This window comes from Scyliorhinus torazame, chromosome 17 (genome assembly GCF_047496885.1).
Source record: "Scyliorhinus torazame isolate Kashiwa2021f chromosome 17, sScyTor2.1, whole genome shotgun sequence".
Classification (NCBI taxonomy): Eukaryota; Metazoa; Chordata; class Chondrichthyes; order Carcharhiniformes; family Scyliorhinidae; genus Scyliorhinus; species Scyliorhinus torazame.
The window spans coordinates 73799222-73819166 of record NC_092723.1 but is presented as its reverse complement, the minus strand read 5'-3'; the positions used below and the strand labels follow the sequence as shown (position 1 = coordinate 73819166).

At 46.1% G+C, this 19945-nt stretch overlaps 1 protein-coding gene across 3 annotated transcripts in view; it reads right to left on the bottom strand.

Annotated features, from left to right (window-relative positions):
• LOC140393950 (bile acid receptor-like) overlaps positions 1-17194 on the bottom strand; it is a 321209-nt gene extending 304015 nt beyond the window's left edge. For 2 of the 3 annotated variants that reach the window (XM_072480640.1, XM_072480639.1), the window contains exon 1: positions 16782-17194. The gene's annotated coding sequence lies outside the window, so the exon portion shown is untranslated. The remainder of the gene's footprint in view (positions 1-16781) is intronic. The other variant, XM_072480638.1, reaches the window with a different exon arrangement.
• Positions 17195-19945: the final 2751 nt, after the last annotated feature.

The window sequence follows — 19945 nt, the reverse complement described above, 5'->3', positions numbered from 1 at the left end:
CATAGATTGTTCTGCTGAGTATTATAATATATTTTTTAAAGTTGCAATTGTATATCACCTTAACACAAAAAAATCCCATAATTCTCACATTCTCTGATTAGCTTTGAAATAGAATGGCTGCTATATATGTAAACACAGTGGAAATGCTACTTTCAACATGATTTCCCAAAGCAAAAAAGTTGAATGAACAGTTATACTGTTTTATAATGTTTTATAAATTTACTTATTCGAGGTGATGCAGTACATAAAAACTTTGACCTTTATCCCAGGTTCCGGTTTCAAGTTAAATCCACATACGAATGGATTTAAAGTCTTTCTCTGGCTTTTTCATTACAAGTGTTCTGCCTAAAATGAACTCGAGCCATCTCAATTCAGTCACTTGTCTGCACGGAACAAAGCTACGCTGAATGGCACAAATGGAGCAATGTCATGGGCTCGTGGTGTTTAGGGGATGTGATGATGTGGAGGTATTGTTAATGGACTAGTAATCCAAAGACCAGGGTCCGATTCCACCCTGGCAGGTGGTGGAAGTTGAATTCAATTTTTAAAAATCTGGAATCAAAACTAATGGCGACCACTCATGCCCTTTAGGGAAGGAAATCTGCTGTCTTTACCTGGTCCGGCTTACATGTAATGTGACTCCACAGCAATGTGGTTGACTCTTAACTGCTTTTTTTTTTAATAAACATTTTATTGAGGTATTTTTTGGCATTGTAACAGCAGCAATATAAACAATGTACATAAAAATATGTACCGTGGGCAGCACGGTAGCATTGTGGATAGCACAATTGCTTCACAGCTCCAGGGTCCCAGGTTCGATTCCGGCTTGGGTCACTGTCTGTGTGCAGTCTGCACATCCTCCCCGTGCGTGCGTGGATTTCCTCCGGGTGCTCCGGTTTCCTCCCACAGTCCAAAGATGTGCAGGTAAGATGGATTGACCATGATAAATTGTCCTTAGTGTCCAAAATTGCCCTTAGTGTTGGGTGGGGTTGCTCGGTTATGGGGATGGGGTGGAGGTGTTGACCTTGGGTAGGGTGCTCTTTCCAAGAGCCGGTGCAGACTCGATGGGCCGGGTGGCCTCCTTCTGCACTGTAAATTCTATGATAATCTATGAAATATAAACATAGTGCAAATACCGCCTCCCTCCCCCACAGGTCCCACCATTACTTACTTCTGCTGACGACTAATTCTCTGCGAATAAGTTAATGAATGGTTGCCACCTCCGGGCGAACCCTAACAATGACCCTCACATGGCGAACTTAATTTTCTCCAGGCAGAGAAAGCCAGCCATGTCCGATAGCCAGGTCTCCGGCTTCGAGGGCTTTGAGTCCCTCCATGCTAGTAATATTCGCCTCTGGACTACCAGGGAAGCAAAGGACAGAACGTCTGCCTCTTTCTCCTCCTGGATTCCCGGATCCTGCGACACCCCGAAAATCGCCACCTCTGGACTCAATGCCACCCTTGTATTTAATACCTTGGACATGACGTCCGCAAACTCCTGCCAAAATCACCTAAGCTTTGGACATGTCCAAAACATGTGGACATGGTTCGCCGGTCCTCCCGCACATCTTGCAAACCTGTCCTCCACCCCAAAGAATCTGCTCATCCGGGCCACTGTCATGTGGGCCCGGTGCTCGACCTTGAATTGAATCATGCTGAGCCTGGCACAGGTCGCGGTCGCGTTGACTCTACTCAACGCATCCGCCCAAAGGCCCTCCTCTATCTCTCCCCCCAGCTCCTCCTCCCACTTTTGCTTCAGCTCCTCGGTCTGCGTCTCCTCTGATCCCATAAGCTCCTTATAAATGTCAGAAACGTTCCCCTCTCCTATCCATCCTCTAGAAACCACCCTATCCTGAATGCCCCTTAGCGGCAGGAGTGGGAAGGTTGGTACCTGTCTCCGCAAAAAGTCCCGCACCTGCAGATATCAAAATTTGTTTCCCCCTGCCAATGCAAACTTCTCCAGAGCCCTCATGCTTGGAAAGCTCCCCCCTATAAACAAGTACCCCATCCTCTCAATCCCCGCTCTCCGCCAAATTCGGAACCCCCCCGTCCATCCTCCCCGGGGCAAACTGGTGATTATCGCAGATTCAGTACCAGACCGATGCTCCCACTACTCCCACATGTCTCCTTCACTGCCCCCAGACTCTCAAGGCCGCCACCACCACAGGGCTGGTGGAGTACTGCGCCAGCTGGAACGGCAGAGACGCAGTTACCAGCACCCCCAGACTTGCGCCCCTGCAAGAAGCTGCCTCTATACGCACCCATGCCGACCCCCCCCCCCCCCCCCCCCACTAGCCACTTCCTAACCCATGGCTTTATTAGCCGCCCAGTAATAATTGCTAAAGTTCAGCAGTGCCAACCCGCTCTCCCCCCGACTCCGCTCAAGCATTACCCTCCTCACTCGCGGGGACTTGCCCCCCCCCATACAAAGCCCGCTATAACTTTATTGACCCGCTTAAAAAAGGACCGCGGGATGAAGATGGGGAGACATTAAAAAACAAACAGGAATCTCGGGAGGACCGTCATTTACACCGTTTGAACTCTGCCCGCCAGAGACAACGGGAGCGCATCCCATCTCCGGAAATCCTCCTTCATCTGATCCACCAACCGGGCCAAGTTCAATTTATGTAGCCGGTCCCAATCCCGCGCCACTTGGATACCTAAGTACCTGAAACTGTCCCCTACCATTCTAAACGGCAGTTCCCCCAGTCGCCTCTCCTGACCCCTCGCCTGGACCACAAACATTTCGCTCTTCCCCACATTAGACTCTTAACTGCTTTCTGAAGTGTGTCAAACCATGACAAAGTCAATAAAAAGGATGGACCACCCAGCACCCACTGAGGCACTGGAAATGACAAAGGCAAACCCAACCCTCTTGGCCCTGCAAAGTCCTCCTTGCTAACATCATACCTTACAAATAATGTCCTGTACTGCACCATCATCATCATTCCTGGGTGTATGTGGCGGCACTATGGTACACAGTTGGGAGGGAGTTGCATCAACTCTAGACATTATATGGCATCAGGTCAACATGGGCAAGGAAACCTCCTGCTGATTACCACATGCTGCACCCCCTACCCCCTCAGCTGATGAATCAGTACTCCTCCATGTTGGGCACGTCTTGGAGGAAGAATCGAGGGTCGCAAAGGTGCAGAATGTACTCAATGGAATTCAGTGTTCTTCACCAAGCATGACTCAGTTGCACCACGACTGAGCTGGTCAAGTCCTAAAGGACAGAGATGCTCGACAAGGGCCAGGATTCTCCAGACGTTCGTGCCGGCGGGATTATTTGGACCCACTGGCAGTACGTTCCTACCGTGGGTTCCCCAGCAGCGCAGTTGGCTTCAATGGGAATTCCCATTGACAGCAGTGGGATCTGAGAATCTCACTGCCAGTGAATGGCATGCTACCTCCCGCCAACGGGAAACACGTGGCTGGGAGGCCGGAGAACCTTGCCAATGGTCTGCGGCAAGTGGTGAGGGAACTTACTTGACTTCATCCTCACCAACCTGCCTGTTGCAGATGTATCTGTCAATGACAGCATCGGTAGGAGTGGCCACTGTACAGTCCTCGTGGAGACAATGTCCCGTCTTCACATTGAGGATACCCTCCATTGTGTTGTGTGGCACTACCACCCTGCTAAATGGGATAGACTTCAAACAGATCTAGCAACTCAAGACTGGGCATCCATGAGGCGCTGTGGGCCATCAGCAGCAGCAGAATTGTATTCAACCACAATCTGCAACCTCATGGCCCGGCATAGCCCCCAATCTACCATTATCACCCAGCCAGGGAATCAACCCTGGTTCAATGAAGAGTGCAGGAGGGCATACCAAGAACAACACCAGGCATATCTAAAAATGAGGTGTCAACCTGGTGAAGCTACAACACAGGACTACTTGCCTGCCAATAGGCATAAGCAGAAAATGATAGACAGAGCTAAGTGATCCCACAACCAACAGATAAGATCTAAGTCCTGCCACATCCAGCCATGAATGATGGTGGCCAATTGAACAACTCATTGGAGGAGGAGGCTCCACAAATATCACCATCCTCAATGATGGAGGAGCCCAGCACTTCTGTGCCAAAGCTAAGGCTGAGGTATTCACAACAATCTTCAGCCAGCAGTGTGAATGGATGATCCATCTCAGTCTCCTCCAGAAGTTCCCAGCATGAAATGTGTCAGACTTCAACCAATTCGATTCACTCCACGTGATATCAAGAAATAACTGAAGGCACTGGATGTTGCAAAGGCTATGGGCCTTTTCCTATATTCCGATAACATTGAAACATAAAAAATAGGAGCAGGAGGAGACTATTAGACCCTTCGGGCCTTCCCCACCATTCATAATGATCATGACTAATCATCCAACTCAATATCCTAATCCCACTTTCCACCCATATCCCTTGATCCCCTTCGCCCTAAGTGTTATTCTAATTGCTTTTTGAAAACAGACAATGTTTTTGCCTCAATTACTTCCTGTGGTGGCGAATTCCACAGGCCGACCACACTCTGGGTGAAGACATTTCTCCTCATCTCTGTCCTAAATGGTCTTTCCCGTATCCTCAGCCTGTGACCCCTGCTTCTGGACACACCCACCATCGGGAACATCCCTCCTGCATCTACTCTGTGTAGCCCTGTTAGAGGACTGAAGACCAGTCTGGAGTCTTGTGCTCCAGAACTTGCCGCACCTCTAGCCAAGTTATTCCAGTACAGCTTCAACACTGGCATCTACCCAGCAATGTGGAAAATTGTCCTGGTATGTTCTGCACACAAAAAATGGGACAACCAATTACCGCACCATCAGCCTCCTCTCAATCAGCAGTAAGGTGATGGAAGGGATCATCAACGGTGCTATCAAGTGGCACTTTCTTAGCAGTAACCGGTTGACTGATGTTCAATTTGGGTTCCGCCAGAAACAGACAGCTCCTGACCTCATTACTGCCTTGGTTCAAACATGGACAAAAGAGCTGAACTCCAGAGGTTAGGTGAGATTGCCCTTGACATCATGGCAGCATTCGACCGAGTATGGCATCAAGGAGCCCTCGCAAAACTGGAGTCAATGAGAGTCGGGAAACCTCTCTGCTAGTTGGAGTCATACCTGGCACAAAGGAAGATGGTTTGTGGAGGTCAACCATCTCAGCTCCTGGACATCACTGCAGGAGTTCCTCAAGGTGTTCTAGGCCCACCCATCTTCAGCTGCTCATCAATAATCTTCCTTCAATCGCTGTCTGATGTGGGGATGTTCACTGATGACTGCACAATAGAACATATTCAGCACCATTCGCGACTCCTCAGATACTGAAGCAGTGCATGTACAAATGTAGCAAGACCTGGATAATATCCAAGCTTGGGCTGACAAGTGACAAGTTACATTCATGCCACACAAGTGCCAGGCAATGACCATCTCTGACAAGGCAGAATCTAACCATCTTTGCTTGACATTTAATGGCATTATCATCACTGAATCCCCAACTATCAACATCCTCGGAGTTACGATTGACCATAAAGTGAACTGGACCAGCCGTAAAAATGCTGTAGCTACAAGAGCAGGTCAGAGGCTAGGAATGCTGTGGCGAGTGAGTAACTCATCTCCTGTCTCCTCAAAGCCTGTCCACCATCTACAAGACACAGGTCGGGGAGAGTAATGGAATACTCTCCACTTGCCTGGATGAGTGCAGCTCCAACAACACTCAAGAATCGTGACATCATCCAGGACAAAGCAGCCCACTTGATTGCTACCTTTTCTACAAACATTCACTCCTTCCATGAATGATGCACAGTAGCAACAGTGTGGACCATCTGCATGATGCACCAAGGCTTCTTAGGCTTCTTAGACAGCTTCTTCCAAACCCACAACCATTACCATCTAGAAGGACAAGAGCAGCAGATGCATGAGAACACCACCACCTGGAGGTTCCCCTCCAAGTCACTTACCATCTTGATTTTGAAATATATCGCTGTTCCTTCACCGCCACTGGGTCAAAACCCTGGCATTCCCTCCCTAACAGCACTGTGGGTAAACCTACATGACATGGATTACAGCGACTCAAGAAGGCAACTCGCCACCACCTTCGCAAGGGCAATTAGGGATGGGCAATGAATGCTGGCCCATATCCCCTGGTGTGTATAAAGGAAAAATGTCAAATAGATGCAGTAAGTCTTTTTTCTGACGTTGAAGATGTTGTACATTTTTGCAGAATGGCTTTGGGAATTTTGTGCATCTGATGATACTATACCTAATTTTGGGTGTGCACCTACCTCCTTCCTGAGATGTATAAACAGGACTTCCCTGGTGGATCCTCCTTGTCTCATAGAACTGATTTTTTTCCTTACGCTGCTCCCTGTATCCAGCCTCTTTTCATCTGCGTCTGTAACACTTGTCACACTCTCCGAAACCTTACATTTTCCAATTTCACCATGGATGTCCAATCTCTCTACACCCCCACCATGGAATCATAGATGAGTACGGCACAGAAGGAGGTTATTTGGCTTGTTGTGACCATGTTGGCCTACTGCAAGAATCACAGAATTGTAACAACATAGAAGGAGGCCATTTGTCCCGTCGTGTCTGCACCAGCTCTCCAAACAAAAATGAGCATCATGACTTAATGCCAATCCCCTCTCTTTTTTCTGTACCCCTGCACATTGTTTCTATTCAAATAACCATCTAATGCCCTCTTGAACCTGCCCGTATTGAACCTGCTTCTATCACACTTCCGGGCAGCATTATCCAGACACGAACCACTCACTGTGAAAATGATTTTTCTCACATCACAATGACTTCTTTTGCAAATCACTTTAAATCTGTGCTTCTCGTTCTCAATTTTCTTGAAATGTACCCCACCTTTTCCCTGTAGCCCAGCAATTTATTTTTTCAGATATTGATCCAATTCCTGAATGAAAGCCATGATTGAATCTACCTCCAGCACAGTCTCAGGTGGTGCATTCCAGATCCTAACCTTGAGAGGATTGTTATCACCAAGGAGGTAGGATGGGAAGGCTTATGGGGCTAAAGGTAGACAAGTCTCCTGGACCTGGTGGAATGCATCCCATAGTGCTAAAAGAGATGGCTAGGGAAATTGCAAATGCACTAGTGATAATTTACCAAAATTCACTAGACTCTGGGGTGGTCCCGGCAGATTGGAAATTAGCAAACGTGACACCACTGTTTCAAAAAGGAGGTAGGCAGAAAGTGGGTAATTATAGGCCAGTGAGCTTAACTTCGGTAGTAGGGAAGATGCTGGAATCTATCATCAAGGAAGAAATAGCGAGGCATCTGGATGGAAATTGTCCCATTGGACAGACGCAGCATGGGTTCATAAAGGGCAGATCGTGCCTAACTAATTTAGTGGAATTTTTTGAGGACATTAACAGTGCGGTAGATAACGGGGAGCCAATGGATGTGGTATATCTGGATTTCCAGAAAGCCTTTGACAAGGTGCCACACAAAAGGTTGTTGCATAAGATAAAGATGCATGGCATTAAGGGGAAAGTAGTAGCATGGATAGAGGATTGGTTAATTAATAGAAAGCAAAGAGTGGGGATTAATGGGTGTTTCTCTGGTTGGCAATCAGTAGCTAGTGGTGTCCCTCAGGGATCAGTGTTGGGCCCACAACTGTTCACAATTTACATAGATGATTTGGAGTTGGGGACCAAGGGCAATGTGTCCAAGTTTGCAGACGACACTAAGATAAGTGGTAAAGCAAAAAGTGCAGAGGATACTGGAAGTCTGCAGAGGGATTTGGATAGGCTAAGTGAATGGGCTAGGGTCTGGCAGATGGAATACAATGTTGACAAATGTGAGGTTATCCATTTTGGTAGGAATAACAGCAAAAGGGATTATTATTTAAATGATAAAATATTAAAACATGCTGCTGTGCAGAGAGACCTGGGTGTGCTAGTGCATGAGCCGCAAAAAATTGGTTTTCAGGTGCAACAGGTGATTAAGAAGGCAAATGGAATTTTGTCCTTCATTGCTAGAGGGATGGAGTTTAAGACTAGGGAGGTTCTGCTGCAATTGTATAAGATGTTAGTGAGGCCACACCTGGAGTATTGTGTTCAGTTTTGGTCTCCTTACTTGAGAAAGGACGTACTGGTGCTGGAGGGTGTGCAGAGGAGATTCACTAGGTTAATCCCAGAGCTGAAGGGGTTGGATTACGAGGAGAGGTTGAGTAGACTGGGACTGCACTCGTTGGAATTTAGAAGGATGAGGGGGGATCTTATAGAAACATATAAGATTATGAAGGGAATAGATAGGATAGATGCGGGCAGGTTGTTTCCACTGGCGGGTGAAAGCAGAACTAGGGGTCATAGCCTCAAAATAAGGGGAAGTAGATTTAGGACTGAGTTTAGGAGGAACTTCTTCACCCAAAGGGTTGTGAATCTATGGAATTCCTTGCCCAGTGAAGCAGTAGAGGCTCCTTCATTTAATGTTTTTAAGATAAAGATAGATAGTTTTTTGAAGAATAAAGGGATTAAGGGTTATGGTGTTCGGGCCGGAAAGTGGAGCTGAGTCCACAAAAGATCAGCCATGATCTCATTGAATGGTGGAGCAGGCTCGAGGGGCCAGATGGCCTACTCCTGCTCCTAGTTCTTATGTTCTTATGTTGTGCCACTGCTCATTTTGCAAGGACGTCCTAAGGATTCTCCACTTCTTCCTTGAATTGAAGTCCAACCAGCCCCAAACAACACTGTCCTCCTCAACCTGATTGAACTTGTTTCATAGAAACATAGAATCTAGGTGCAGGGACAGGCCATTCAGTCCTTCGAGTCTGCTCCGTCATTCAATATCATCATGGGCGATCCTCTATCTCAATGCCTCTTGATGTCATTAAAATCTAAAACATTATCTATCTCTTTCTTGAATACATTCAGTAACTTGGCCTCCACAGCCTTTTGTGGTAGACAATTCCACAGGTTCACTAACCTGTGAGTGAAGAAATGTTTCCAAATCTCCGTCCTAAGTGGTCTACTTCATATCCTGAGGTGTGTCCCCTGATTCTCCAGGGAAAACATCCTCCCTGCATCTAGTCTTTCCAGCCTTGTTAGGATTTTCTACATTTCAATCAGATCCCCTTTCATCCTTCTGAATGCCAGTGAATACAGGCCCAGTTGAACCAATCTCTCCTCATAGGACAGTCGCGCCAACCCCGGTATCAGCCTAGTGAACCTCCGTTGCACTCCCTCTATGGCAAATATATCTTTTCTGAGGGATGGAGCTTATTGAACAACTTCTCCTTTGACTTCATCAACTTTCTCCAAATTAAAGATGTCACTATGGAAACACTAACCATGAATGCTTTTTCATGGGATTCATGGAACACTCTTTGCTCCTGTCCTATCCAGCCTCTCCCTCACCTCTTTTCCTAATATGTTGATGACTGTATCGGTGCTACTTCCCAACCTCTGAACTGGAATGTTTCACCACTTTAAATCCAATTTCCATCCTTCCTTAGCACTCACATGGTCTATCTCCCACTCTTCTCTCCCATTCCCCAACTTTTCCATCTCTATTCCTGGTGATAAGTTACAGACCAATATGGACAGAAATTTCCCCCCAAAATACTAAGTGTGTGATTTTACAAAAGAAAAACAAAGTCCCGTTTTGGGTGCATGTATCTGCAGCGCCAATATCGACCCCACTCTCTAGCGGGACTCTGCCAGGGTTATTTTGGCCACTGCGGGGATCACCCGCTGAGGCAGCATAATTTCCTGCACTGACAAACTCAGTATCATTTTAAAATGCCGCCTCAATCTCTCGACTCCCCCTCGGCATCTTCACCACGGCTTCCAGAACCCCCCATTGCCCCAATTTACCACTTAGGGGGTCATCAAGACCACCCCTCGCCCCACATCTTAAGGATAGGGCAGCCCCTGGCCAGATCCCTGGCTCGGGCAACTTGGCACCTGGGCACCTTGGCAATGATAGCTTAGCACCCTGGTAGTGCCCCTACCAGCCTAGCAGTGCCAGGGGCCACTGGCAGGGTGCCTGGGTGACAGTTCCAAGGTGCCATGCTGGCAGTACCAAGGGGCGGGAGTGCCAGGGTGCCATCCTACCCAGAACCCGACCACCTGGGGGTCTCCAATGGCTTGGAAGATCTCCCCCCCAGGTGCCGTTACACCTGGTCTACGTTGGTATGTGCCAGTGCTAAATGGCGCCATGGCAAGGTTCACCAGTCGATGCCATTAGTTCCCAGGCCTTTGGAGAAACTGCCGAAAACATATTTAAATGAGCCTAATGGTTCATTTAAATATGTTAATCTGGATCTCACCCAGCAAGGGCGAGATCCAGATCGCGAGGTGTTCCGAGCATCGCGAATCTCGCAACAGGTCTCTCACAAGATTAAACGGCCTCATCGCATCAACAAGTTGGGCGCAACAAGGCCATTAAACTGTGCCCTAAGTATCATTTCAGACGGGAAAATCAATGTGCATCGTGCCGGCTGTTCTGGCGTGATTCCCATCGCGATCTTCCCACACTTTGTCATTTATTTGGATCCAGGGATGATTTGCTCCGAAGGCGTGATAGAATCATAGAATCATAGAAGTTTACAGCATGGAAACAGGCCCTTCGGCCCAACCAGTCCATGCCGCCGATGCTTGGGACCCGAAGATGCCAGCAAGGCCAGACCCTTGAAGATCGGGGCAGCCTTTAAAAATGGCACCCCGATCTCAGAATAATCCTATAGCCCCCACCTCACACCGGCAAAGACCCAGCCCCACTTCTTTCTGGCAAGACCACCCACCAACCCCTGTCATCCGGCCTCTGCCCCCCCCCCAAGTCAGGGACATCCCCTACGGAGTCGACAAAGGCCCCCCTCTTCAGGATCCCTCTTCAGGCCCCTCCCCTTGGCAGTGCCAATCTGTTGGCATGCCAGGATACCAGGGCACTGTCCAACTATAAAGGACTATAAAGGCATTTGAGTCCCGTCAAATGAGCTCTTCAGAGTTAATGGACCATGGAGTGCTTTTAAACAAACAAAACTAAGCCCTCCTTTGATATAGCCTTCAGCTGTCAATCAAGAGGCTTGTAAAAATCATGGGGTGTGAAATTCAATATCAACAACCAAGTACAAAGGGATAATAAAAGGCATATTGCAACATTGAAATCACAGACCCTATTGAAACTTCAAGATGAATGAAATGCTTCTCCAAGGAACAAGCTACAGAATAGCTCTGTTGTGCGAGAGATTTTAGGACAGAAGGCTGCAGCTCTGCTTTACCCAGTTATTGGGTATGACCAGAAGGCTGTAAATGCAAAATTGAAAGATGAGGCAGTGTTCTTTGAGATTATGTTGAGACACTTTTGAACAGTGTAGGAGGCCAGAGATGTCAGAGTGGAAGAGAATTAAAATGGCAGGCAATCCACATTTCAAAGTTATGATAGCGGACTGATGGTCTCCCCAGTGTAGAGTAAACCACAACCTAAATAGAAAATACGGTGTAATAAATTGGAACAAATATAAGTACATCACTGTTATACTAGGAAGGAGCTTTTGAGGCCTTGAGTGTGTGTGTGTGTAGTGTGTGTGTGAGAGAGAGATGGGGAGGGTTGTAAAAGAACTGGTATTGCATCTCTTGCACTTGCATGGGAGTGTGCTGTGGTAAGAGGCAGGTGAAAACTAGAATAATAGAATAGAGTCCTTACAGGAGGCAAGGCTGAATGAAATGTATTTCACTTACCTGCCACCCTGCCCTTACCACCCTACCCACCTACCACCCTAACCACCTTGAGCCCAACCAATTGCCAAGCTATCCACTTGCCACCTCAGATGCTGCAGACTTGTGATGGAGCTCTCGAATGGACACTGCACTCCTCATTTCTGAAGCGGCTGGTCTTCGAAGACCGAGCAAGAAATGCGGAGCAGCATCTGGAATTCCAGCGGTGGTTGCAGCTGTGTGGAAGGTTAGGGCCTGGGTCATTATCTTGTATTGTTGTTTGTGGGGCTTTATTGCACAAATAATGGTTTCCACATTTCCTACATTACAATGAGCATAATTCATAAAGTACTTCACTGGTTATAAAGTGCTTTGGGAAGTCCTAGTGAACAGCACCTTATAAATATGTCTTTCTTTACTGAGATAAATCAATGCATGTTTATGTTTTTGTCACTGATATACTGCTGAAATCTGATATTAGTCCATGAACTTGACCTGGGCACAGTGAAAGGGAACTGTCAGATACCAATGGTAGAATTTAAACAACTGAGTTATCACACACACAATATAACACACCACCTGTTCTTGCCCCATCCTGTGCCAATTGAGATTGGAGTTACTGTATATTTTATATTAAGCACAATGTGCTTTACATGGAAACAATAATTGCCACACTCTGTGCATTATACAATGCAGATCCCACCCTACATACTGTGAGCTATATACCCTTTTATTATATATAACATACTTTGCATGGTCTATGTTTAATGCTGCATGCTTTACATTATATATTACATACTGCAAGTTGTGCTGCTCATTTTTATGCTATTTGCTATTTAAAGTTGTTGTTCAGTGTAGAGGCGACAGAGTAATCACAATCACCCCCCCCCCCCCGCCCCCCCCCACCCCCCGCCTGCAACCCCCTTCGTGATACATACTGAAAGGGGGGGGCCCTGGGTTGCCAGTAACACCAGGTCTGGTCCTAACATATAAGAAGGCCATTCGGCAGACCATGCTTGTGCATGCTATCTAATTAATCTTATTCCCCTGCTCTTTTCCATTGCTCTGAATGATGTCCCTTCAAATATTTATTCAATTTTCTGAAGAATGTTACAATTCAATCTGCTTCTACCACCCTTCCAAGCAATGTAGTTCATAGCTTGCCGCTGTAAAAGTTTCTGGTCGCTGACCTTTCTGTTTTACTCATTCAATCAAAGCCATTCATGATTTTGAACACTTCTATCAAGTCTCTCCTAATCCTCCCTACTCGGAGGAGAGCAACCCAAATATCACCTATCTCTTCCTAGTACTGAAGTCCCTCATCCCGGATACTATTCTAGTAAGGGCGAAATTCCTCTGTCCCGCCCACAGCAGGTCTGGTGGCGGGCAGGTGCAGAGTATCTAGTGGGAGCCAAAAAGTCGGAAACCAGCCAGAATAAAACCACTTTGCAGTCCTCCCAATGGCGGGTTATTGGCGGGTCGGTCTTCCCACTGCCTGGCATTTGTATCAGTAATGCTCACTAAAACAGCTGCCTGCCGGCATCTCGTCATGCCTTCCAATCTTGTGACAGAACAGCATGAAATTATGTTGGTCTAAAACCCAATTGCTAAAGAGTGGAAGGGTGGCATGCAGAAGGTGATCCTCAGTCTGCAAGAGACTTTGAGGTGAGTGCAACAACATTTCTGCCATAGTGCTGCACTGCTCTTGGTGCTTTGTTCACCACTCTGCTGGGGAAGTCCAGTTCCTGCCTCCATCTCTATGCCGAACTGATCTTCATGGACAGCACCGTGCTGCTGGACCCAAGGACAGTCTTACATCACCGAGTCGGATCAGTGCTGTGCCTGAGAATGGGGAGTACATGGGTCTCCTTCTTACAGCACCACACACCAGTGTCTATCTGGACAGGACTGCGCTGCGACTCGTGCAGCCACCATAACAGAGGTCCGAAGTTCGACCGGGGAGGAGGCTGGGATGAGGCTGGGGCAGGAATGGCCTGACAAAGGAAGGGGGAAAATGTGGATGGAGGGCTGTGCAATTGTGGTGGGAGGGAGGGAGGGCGGGAGGGATGATAGCTGGCAGAGGGACAAGGAGGTGGATGAAGAAGAAAAACAATTAAAGGCACAAGGAAGACCAAGGGGAAGGCAGCTGGACCCCGACAAGGCTACATAATAAGCTCACAAACAACGGGGTAAAGGGATACCACATCCTGTACTGGAAGGGGATGGATGAAAACTCCAGATGAGGTGGTTAGAGTTCCAAATGGAGCCTAGGCACCTCGCTGGTGATGGGCTCAGGGGGAAGGTGGTTCAACTGAGGGACAGACCTCCTTGAGGCTGCTAGCCTTTATCCTCTGCATTTCTGATATCCGACATGGTCTTGTGAAGACAGCTGGGCTGGAGAGGCTGACGTGAATGTGTTGGACTGATATTTAAATATGACGCCAGGAAATTGGAGCCCACCAGCTGAGTGTGGGCGGTCGAATCAGCTGCCAGCCTGCAAGAGAATCGGAGGGAAACTCACACATGCATAATTAATGAGGTTTCAAAACAGAATCTGGCACGGGATTGCATCATCCTGGCCAGCGGGAAAGATGTCGTCCCTCACTACACTTAGCCTCAAAACAGAGGATTCCGCCCTAACTCTTTTCCAGATCCTCTTTAAGGACATAACATCCTTCCTGAAGAATGGTTCCCCCAAATGAACACAAAATTCCAGCTGTGGTGCAACCAGGATTTATTAAGGTTTAGCATAACCACCTTGCTATTCTCTATGAATAAGGTCAAGGATCCCAATGCTTCCATTAATAGTCTTTTCCACTTGTCTGCTACTTTAAATAACTTGTGTACATCCCCTTAAAATTATATCATTTAGTTAAGTTGCCTCTTCTCATTCTTCCTACCAAAATGCATCGCTTCACACTTTTTTTGCATTAAAATTAATCTTCCATGTCTCTCCCCATTTTAGCAGTCTATCTCTGTCAATTGCCCAGCATTGCCAGAGAGCACTGTTGGGGGGGACTTCCGTTGGGGACATTAGAGGTGGGGGTTCCCAAGTCCGTTGGCGGATGGGTTCCTTGGGTGAGGGGTGGATCCTGTGTCCGTGGTGGGTGGGGCAGTTTTCCTGGGGGAGTGGGTGATCCTGAGTCCGTGGGGGAGCGGGAATTCCCGAATCCATGGGGGGAGGTCTGTGGGGCATTTGTGTTTCTTGTTTTATTTTTCTTCTTTTCAGATCGGGGCTGACCGGATCTGTCAGGGGCCAAGGTTGCTGGTGGGGTGGGCTCATCCAGAGCCCGCTCCTCCAGCATGACATCGTGGGACCCACCTCCAGGATTTTTGGACATGTTGGCAGTGCAGCCGATGAGCTACACACCACTATTCCCGCCTGACTTGACCCATTGTCAAAATATATAGAACATTTCACCCTTTATCTCAAACACAACTGTCACTCAACAGAATGCAATGGCCTATCAACAACTCTTGGCTCTCTATTTGGTCCAAATCTTGAACATGCTTCTCATACTTGGGGAGATTCTTCCAGTACTTCTTTCACACTCCTAATTAGGTGGAATAAAAAAACCTCCCAACTCTAATATGTCTCTTCCTTTCCATTGCACACTTTCTTGTATATGTGTTGATAAATCTTCGGTCAGTCCTTTGTTCCTCTTCCGACTGAAGTCTACATCACTTTATTACTCTTCCTCCTCGCTGCACTCTCATTGTTGTAAACCTGAGGCAAATCCTAGCATTTCCCAAGACCGGAGAATTCTGATCCATCAAATCTAGCCCGTCTTTCCTTCTTCCCACATTCAATAAAGACTTTAAAAATCAACTACCAGGTTACCACTTGTCATTTACTCATTCCACTGGTTTCAGCCTTGGTGGATTCCTGTACTGTGGGCTTTGGCCCTCGATCAAGATTTCTCAATAACTAAACAAAGCTTCATTTGTTGTGTTAGATAGTAGTTTTTACTGTGCCCATGACTTATCCTGCATTACAATAAACATAAAAAACTCATAGCTTTTGAGGGTACTTCATCAGCCATTGGGTTTAGAGGTGTTCTTTCACAAGTACTCTGCAAACTATGGCTGCCTTTCACATCAATAGCACAGCAGCAACTGTGTGGCACTGTTTATTTAATCATATCAAATAATTGTTTGAACCTTATCATGGTTTCTAAATTCACTGTGGGATGATCTAGGTTTCTTGATAGCCATTAGGTATATTCTCTCTCCTCTTGAGTACTTAGCTAGCATTGTGCAGTGGAAATATCCTATATTGTCAGAGAATAAGAAACTTTACAAATTAATGTCGGCACTTTAGAAATTTTAATTCAACTCGTTAGATATGTAGCTTATACTCTTTGAAGTAGCGGTTTGTGAAACTCTTTAAGCTAAAATGAATAACTCTTTTCAGATTACAATTAGAGAAATTAAATATAGATTGATTTACAACCACCTGACTTGACTGTTAGAAAGGTGAGCAGAAGCTTTATGTACTCATTTGACTTCTCTGCTCTGGATTAATGTGCTTTAAAATAGGGGACAGAAGAATGATTGGTGAACATTTCTCTTCCAATATCACCAGTAGCAAATTCAAGTCAAATTACAAACTGACTGGTCTTTTAGGACCGTGACGCTATTCCTTTGTTAACTATCCATATCCATGTTAATGCATTGTTAAAGACAGAATTGCATTTAACTAGTGCCTTTTACCACCTCCGGCAATCCAAAAGCACTAATTGAGAACTTTTTTTGAATCATGGTCATCACTGTAATGTTGGGAATGTTGTCCTATCCAACGAATATGTAATCAACTAATAAAACATTATGAGCAGGCAAACTGAATATGCTAAATGGCCTTGTTACATGAGCATTTTCATCAGATTATTATTATCCTATGTCATTGGCTGAATAATACATAACTTCAATTAATTCCATTGTTAATTGTTTGCTCACACGTCCCATAAATTAGTTACCTTTAGTTTCAGAAGTTCAGTGAGTTAACTAAGCTTGATATTTTTGTAATAGTATCCACAATTTAAACTATATTAAATAATTCATCAAAACTTAATTAAAATCCAAAGTGCAAATAAAGATATAGATTTTTAATTCTGCTTACCAGTATTTGGTGGAGCACAGGACGTTTCTGCCTGCTGAGCTGTTACATGAGGATTCAATGATCTCTGAGCGTCACTGAAGTCCAGCTGGAGCGAGCAAGGCCTTTTTTGCCTATTTATCAGAGGCTCTTTGCAAACACTCTGGCTCCAGACATTCTGCAGAACAGCACTAGTGGCCTATCTCGCTAACTAGCTTCCCACACAGCCCCCCTCCTGGGTCAGAGAAAGGGCAGCCCCTAGTGAGAATAAATCAAACAGAACTGGCTCATCATTGCTGTCCAGAAGCAGGTCACAGAGATCTCCAAATTATGTTTATCTTCTAATACCCTGTTTTCAAATCTTCACTTTTTTTTAATCCAACTCATTTAGGTAAAGACAGGCAAGCAGTGCACTAGAAGAAAACTATTTTTCTATTCATTATATAATGTCAGTGCCAAACATCAAATCCCAGCCAAAAATTTGAACAAATCCCAATTTGGTCAGTTTGAGTAAAAGATGTAATTCTCGGAATGTTTGAGGACATTAGGGGATGTCACAATCCAGAGTTCACGGTCAAACTCGGTGTTTCCACATCTCTGACCATGGTACTCAAATCTGGAGTTTTTAACGGGGTGCCCAGCCTGATTTGAAGCTTTGGCAGCTGCCTGTCACAACACCGTGTTGTTGCACTGACATAAAATTAACTGGTCAGAGCTTTGAGTGGAAAAATATCAACATATCTGAGATAGATCAATTCAGGAGTGGAATACAAGAGAAGTTTGCTTGCTTCCCAGTTGCTACCCAGGCGGTAGCAATTTCCAGAATAGTTGCTGCACTGATAAAAATTGGATTCAGTTTTTTCTGTTTTATCAGCCTGTAACAAAGCCAGTAAGGCTCTCTCTCTTAACAAGATTGGCAGGTTAAGGTACATTTGAAACACCTATGCTCTATTGAAATGATGGATAGCCTCAATCAGGATCCATATGAAATATGGCAGTGAAATGTAATAGTGGAAAGGACATCACTAAGTACAGTACACCCAAGCATGGTTCCAGGGCCGAGAAATTTCAGTTTGAGGATAGATTGGAGTGGTTGGGACTGTTCTCCTTGAAGAGAAGAAGGATAAGAGAAGATCTGATAGAGATGTTCAAAATCATGAGAGGGCTGGACAGATTAGATAAGGAGGACGCGATCTGCCGGCCACCTTGCGCTCGAGTGAGAGCACAACACGGCCGGTAGATCCCGGGAGAGGCCTCCCAAGGGCTTCCCGGGAGCCTTCACTTCTTGCGGGATCTGCCCAAGCCCCGCGAGGCGTCCGATTCGATGACCAAACTGCGCGTGCCTAAGTAGGGTTTAAACTCCAACCCTCATGGTCCTTCAGTTGGCAACGCACCATCCCCCAGCACAAGACCACACCCTGGCACCCACCTGCGCACCCCACCCATGCCCAGCAGCAGTGCCTATGCATGTTGCCTTATATAGCCCCCATCCTGCCCCCACTATGTGACCGCCCGCTGGGGAGCTGCTTAAATCACAGGAGGTCGTTAGATAGGAGATTCTTCCCATTAATCGGATGGAGATTGGCCTTAATTGGCGATCATTGGTTTCTCGCCATGCCGAGATCCTGATCTCGCTAACAGGAGCAGCCCGGTTAGATCGGAAGCTATCGGCGCCTGGTGCACTTCCCGATTTCGAACACTCCCTCAATCTAACCGGCACACTTGAATTTGCGCCCAGCATGGTGCGTTTGTAGATCGTGCCCGTTATGTATTGTAACCAATGCCCTTCTGTACAGTGTTTCATTTGATATGTGCTGACATTACCAGAGACACTTGGGAGATTTCCCTCTTTCACCTAGGACTGTGAGCAAGCAACACCTCTGTAATAAACTCTGACATTTGGCTAAGTAACCTACGATGTGGCAACCTTGTTATCCTGTCTGTACTGTGAAGTAACAGCAAAACCCATTAAAACCTAACAGTAAAAGACAAAGCTGACAATGAGAATGTTTTTACAGTAAAATAGTCAGAAGAAATAAGTAAGACTTGGACCTCGAGTCAAAGATCAATTTTCAGGAGACCACTCCACTATTGCTTGAAGTGCAGTAAATCTGCCCTTTGCAAACGGGTTTTTGCCATTGTTAAGGATGTACATTAATTTTAGTATTGATAGACAGCACTCTGGACCGTCCTTTAATTTTTTTTGTACTCGACCATGACCCACGAGCACTCGGGGAGTCAGAGAGGGGAAATGAAAATAAATTTCAGCAAGCGCATCAATTAAAACAATCGGTGGGCTCAAGACCTCCGAGAAAATGTGCAAAGTAAAGAAATGAAGGGGTAGGGTGTAAAAAATGAGTTACTAATGGAAGCTGGAGACTCTTTTCCAGCCGCACACCTTCGTACGTGGCGGACTGTAGCATTGGATCTTAAAATCAGAGAGGGAGAGAAAGAGACCTGGGCCGGAATTCTCCGTCCATTGGAATTCTATTTTCTTGCTGGCAGCACATCCCCACCAGCGGGTTTCCCGGCGGCATGGAGTGGCTTCAATGGGAAATTCCATTGACAAGCAGCGGGAAGATGGAATCCCACCACCAGTGAATGGCGTGCCGCTGAGAAACACAAGGCTGGGGGAATTGGAGAAAAGCAACTGGTCAAAAGGAAAAATAACATGATCGTAACCAAAATCAAGTAGCATTGCAGCTAAAATTGTCAGATTTTAAACAGATCAATGTTTGCCAAAAAGATTTCTTAAAGCACAGTACAACCAAGAAAAGAACATTATAAAGGTCAAAATTACTAATATGAAATGAAATGAAAATCGCTTATTGTCACAAGTAGGCTTCAAATGAACTTACTGTGAAAAGCCCCTAGTCGCCACATTCCGGCGCCTGTTCGGGGAGGCTGTTATGGGAATTGAACCGTGCTGCTGGCCTGCCGTGGTCTGCTTTCAAAGTCAGCGGTTTAGCCCTGTGCTAAACAGCACAAATTAAATTGGAAGAGAAAGATATTAGAGGGGAAGAAAAGTTAAAGAAAGTAATACAACTTAAGAACTGGTAACTGCGATGGTGGGAAAAGGTGGCACAATGAAACCATTTAATGAGAATGTGAAATCCTGGAGTTCCTCTGAGGAAAGATGCTGCAAACAGGATAGCAGATGAAATTAAAGTAGTAACTTCCTTGAGTAG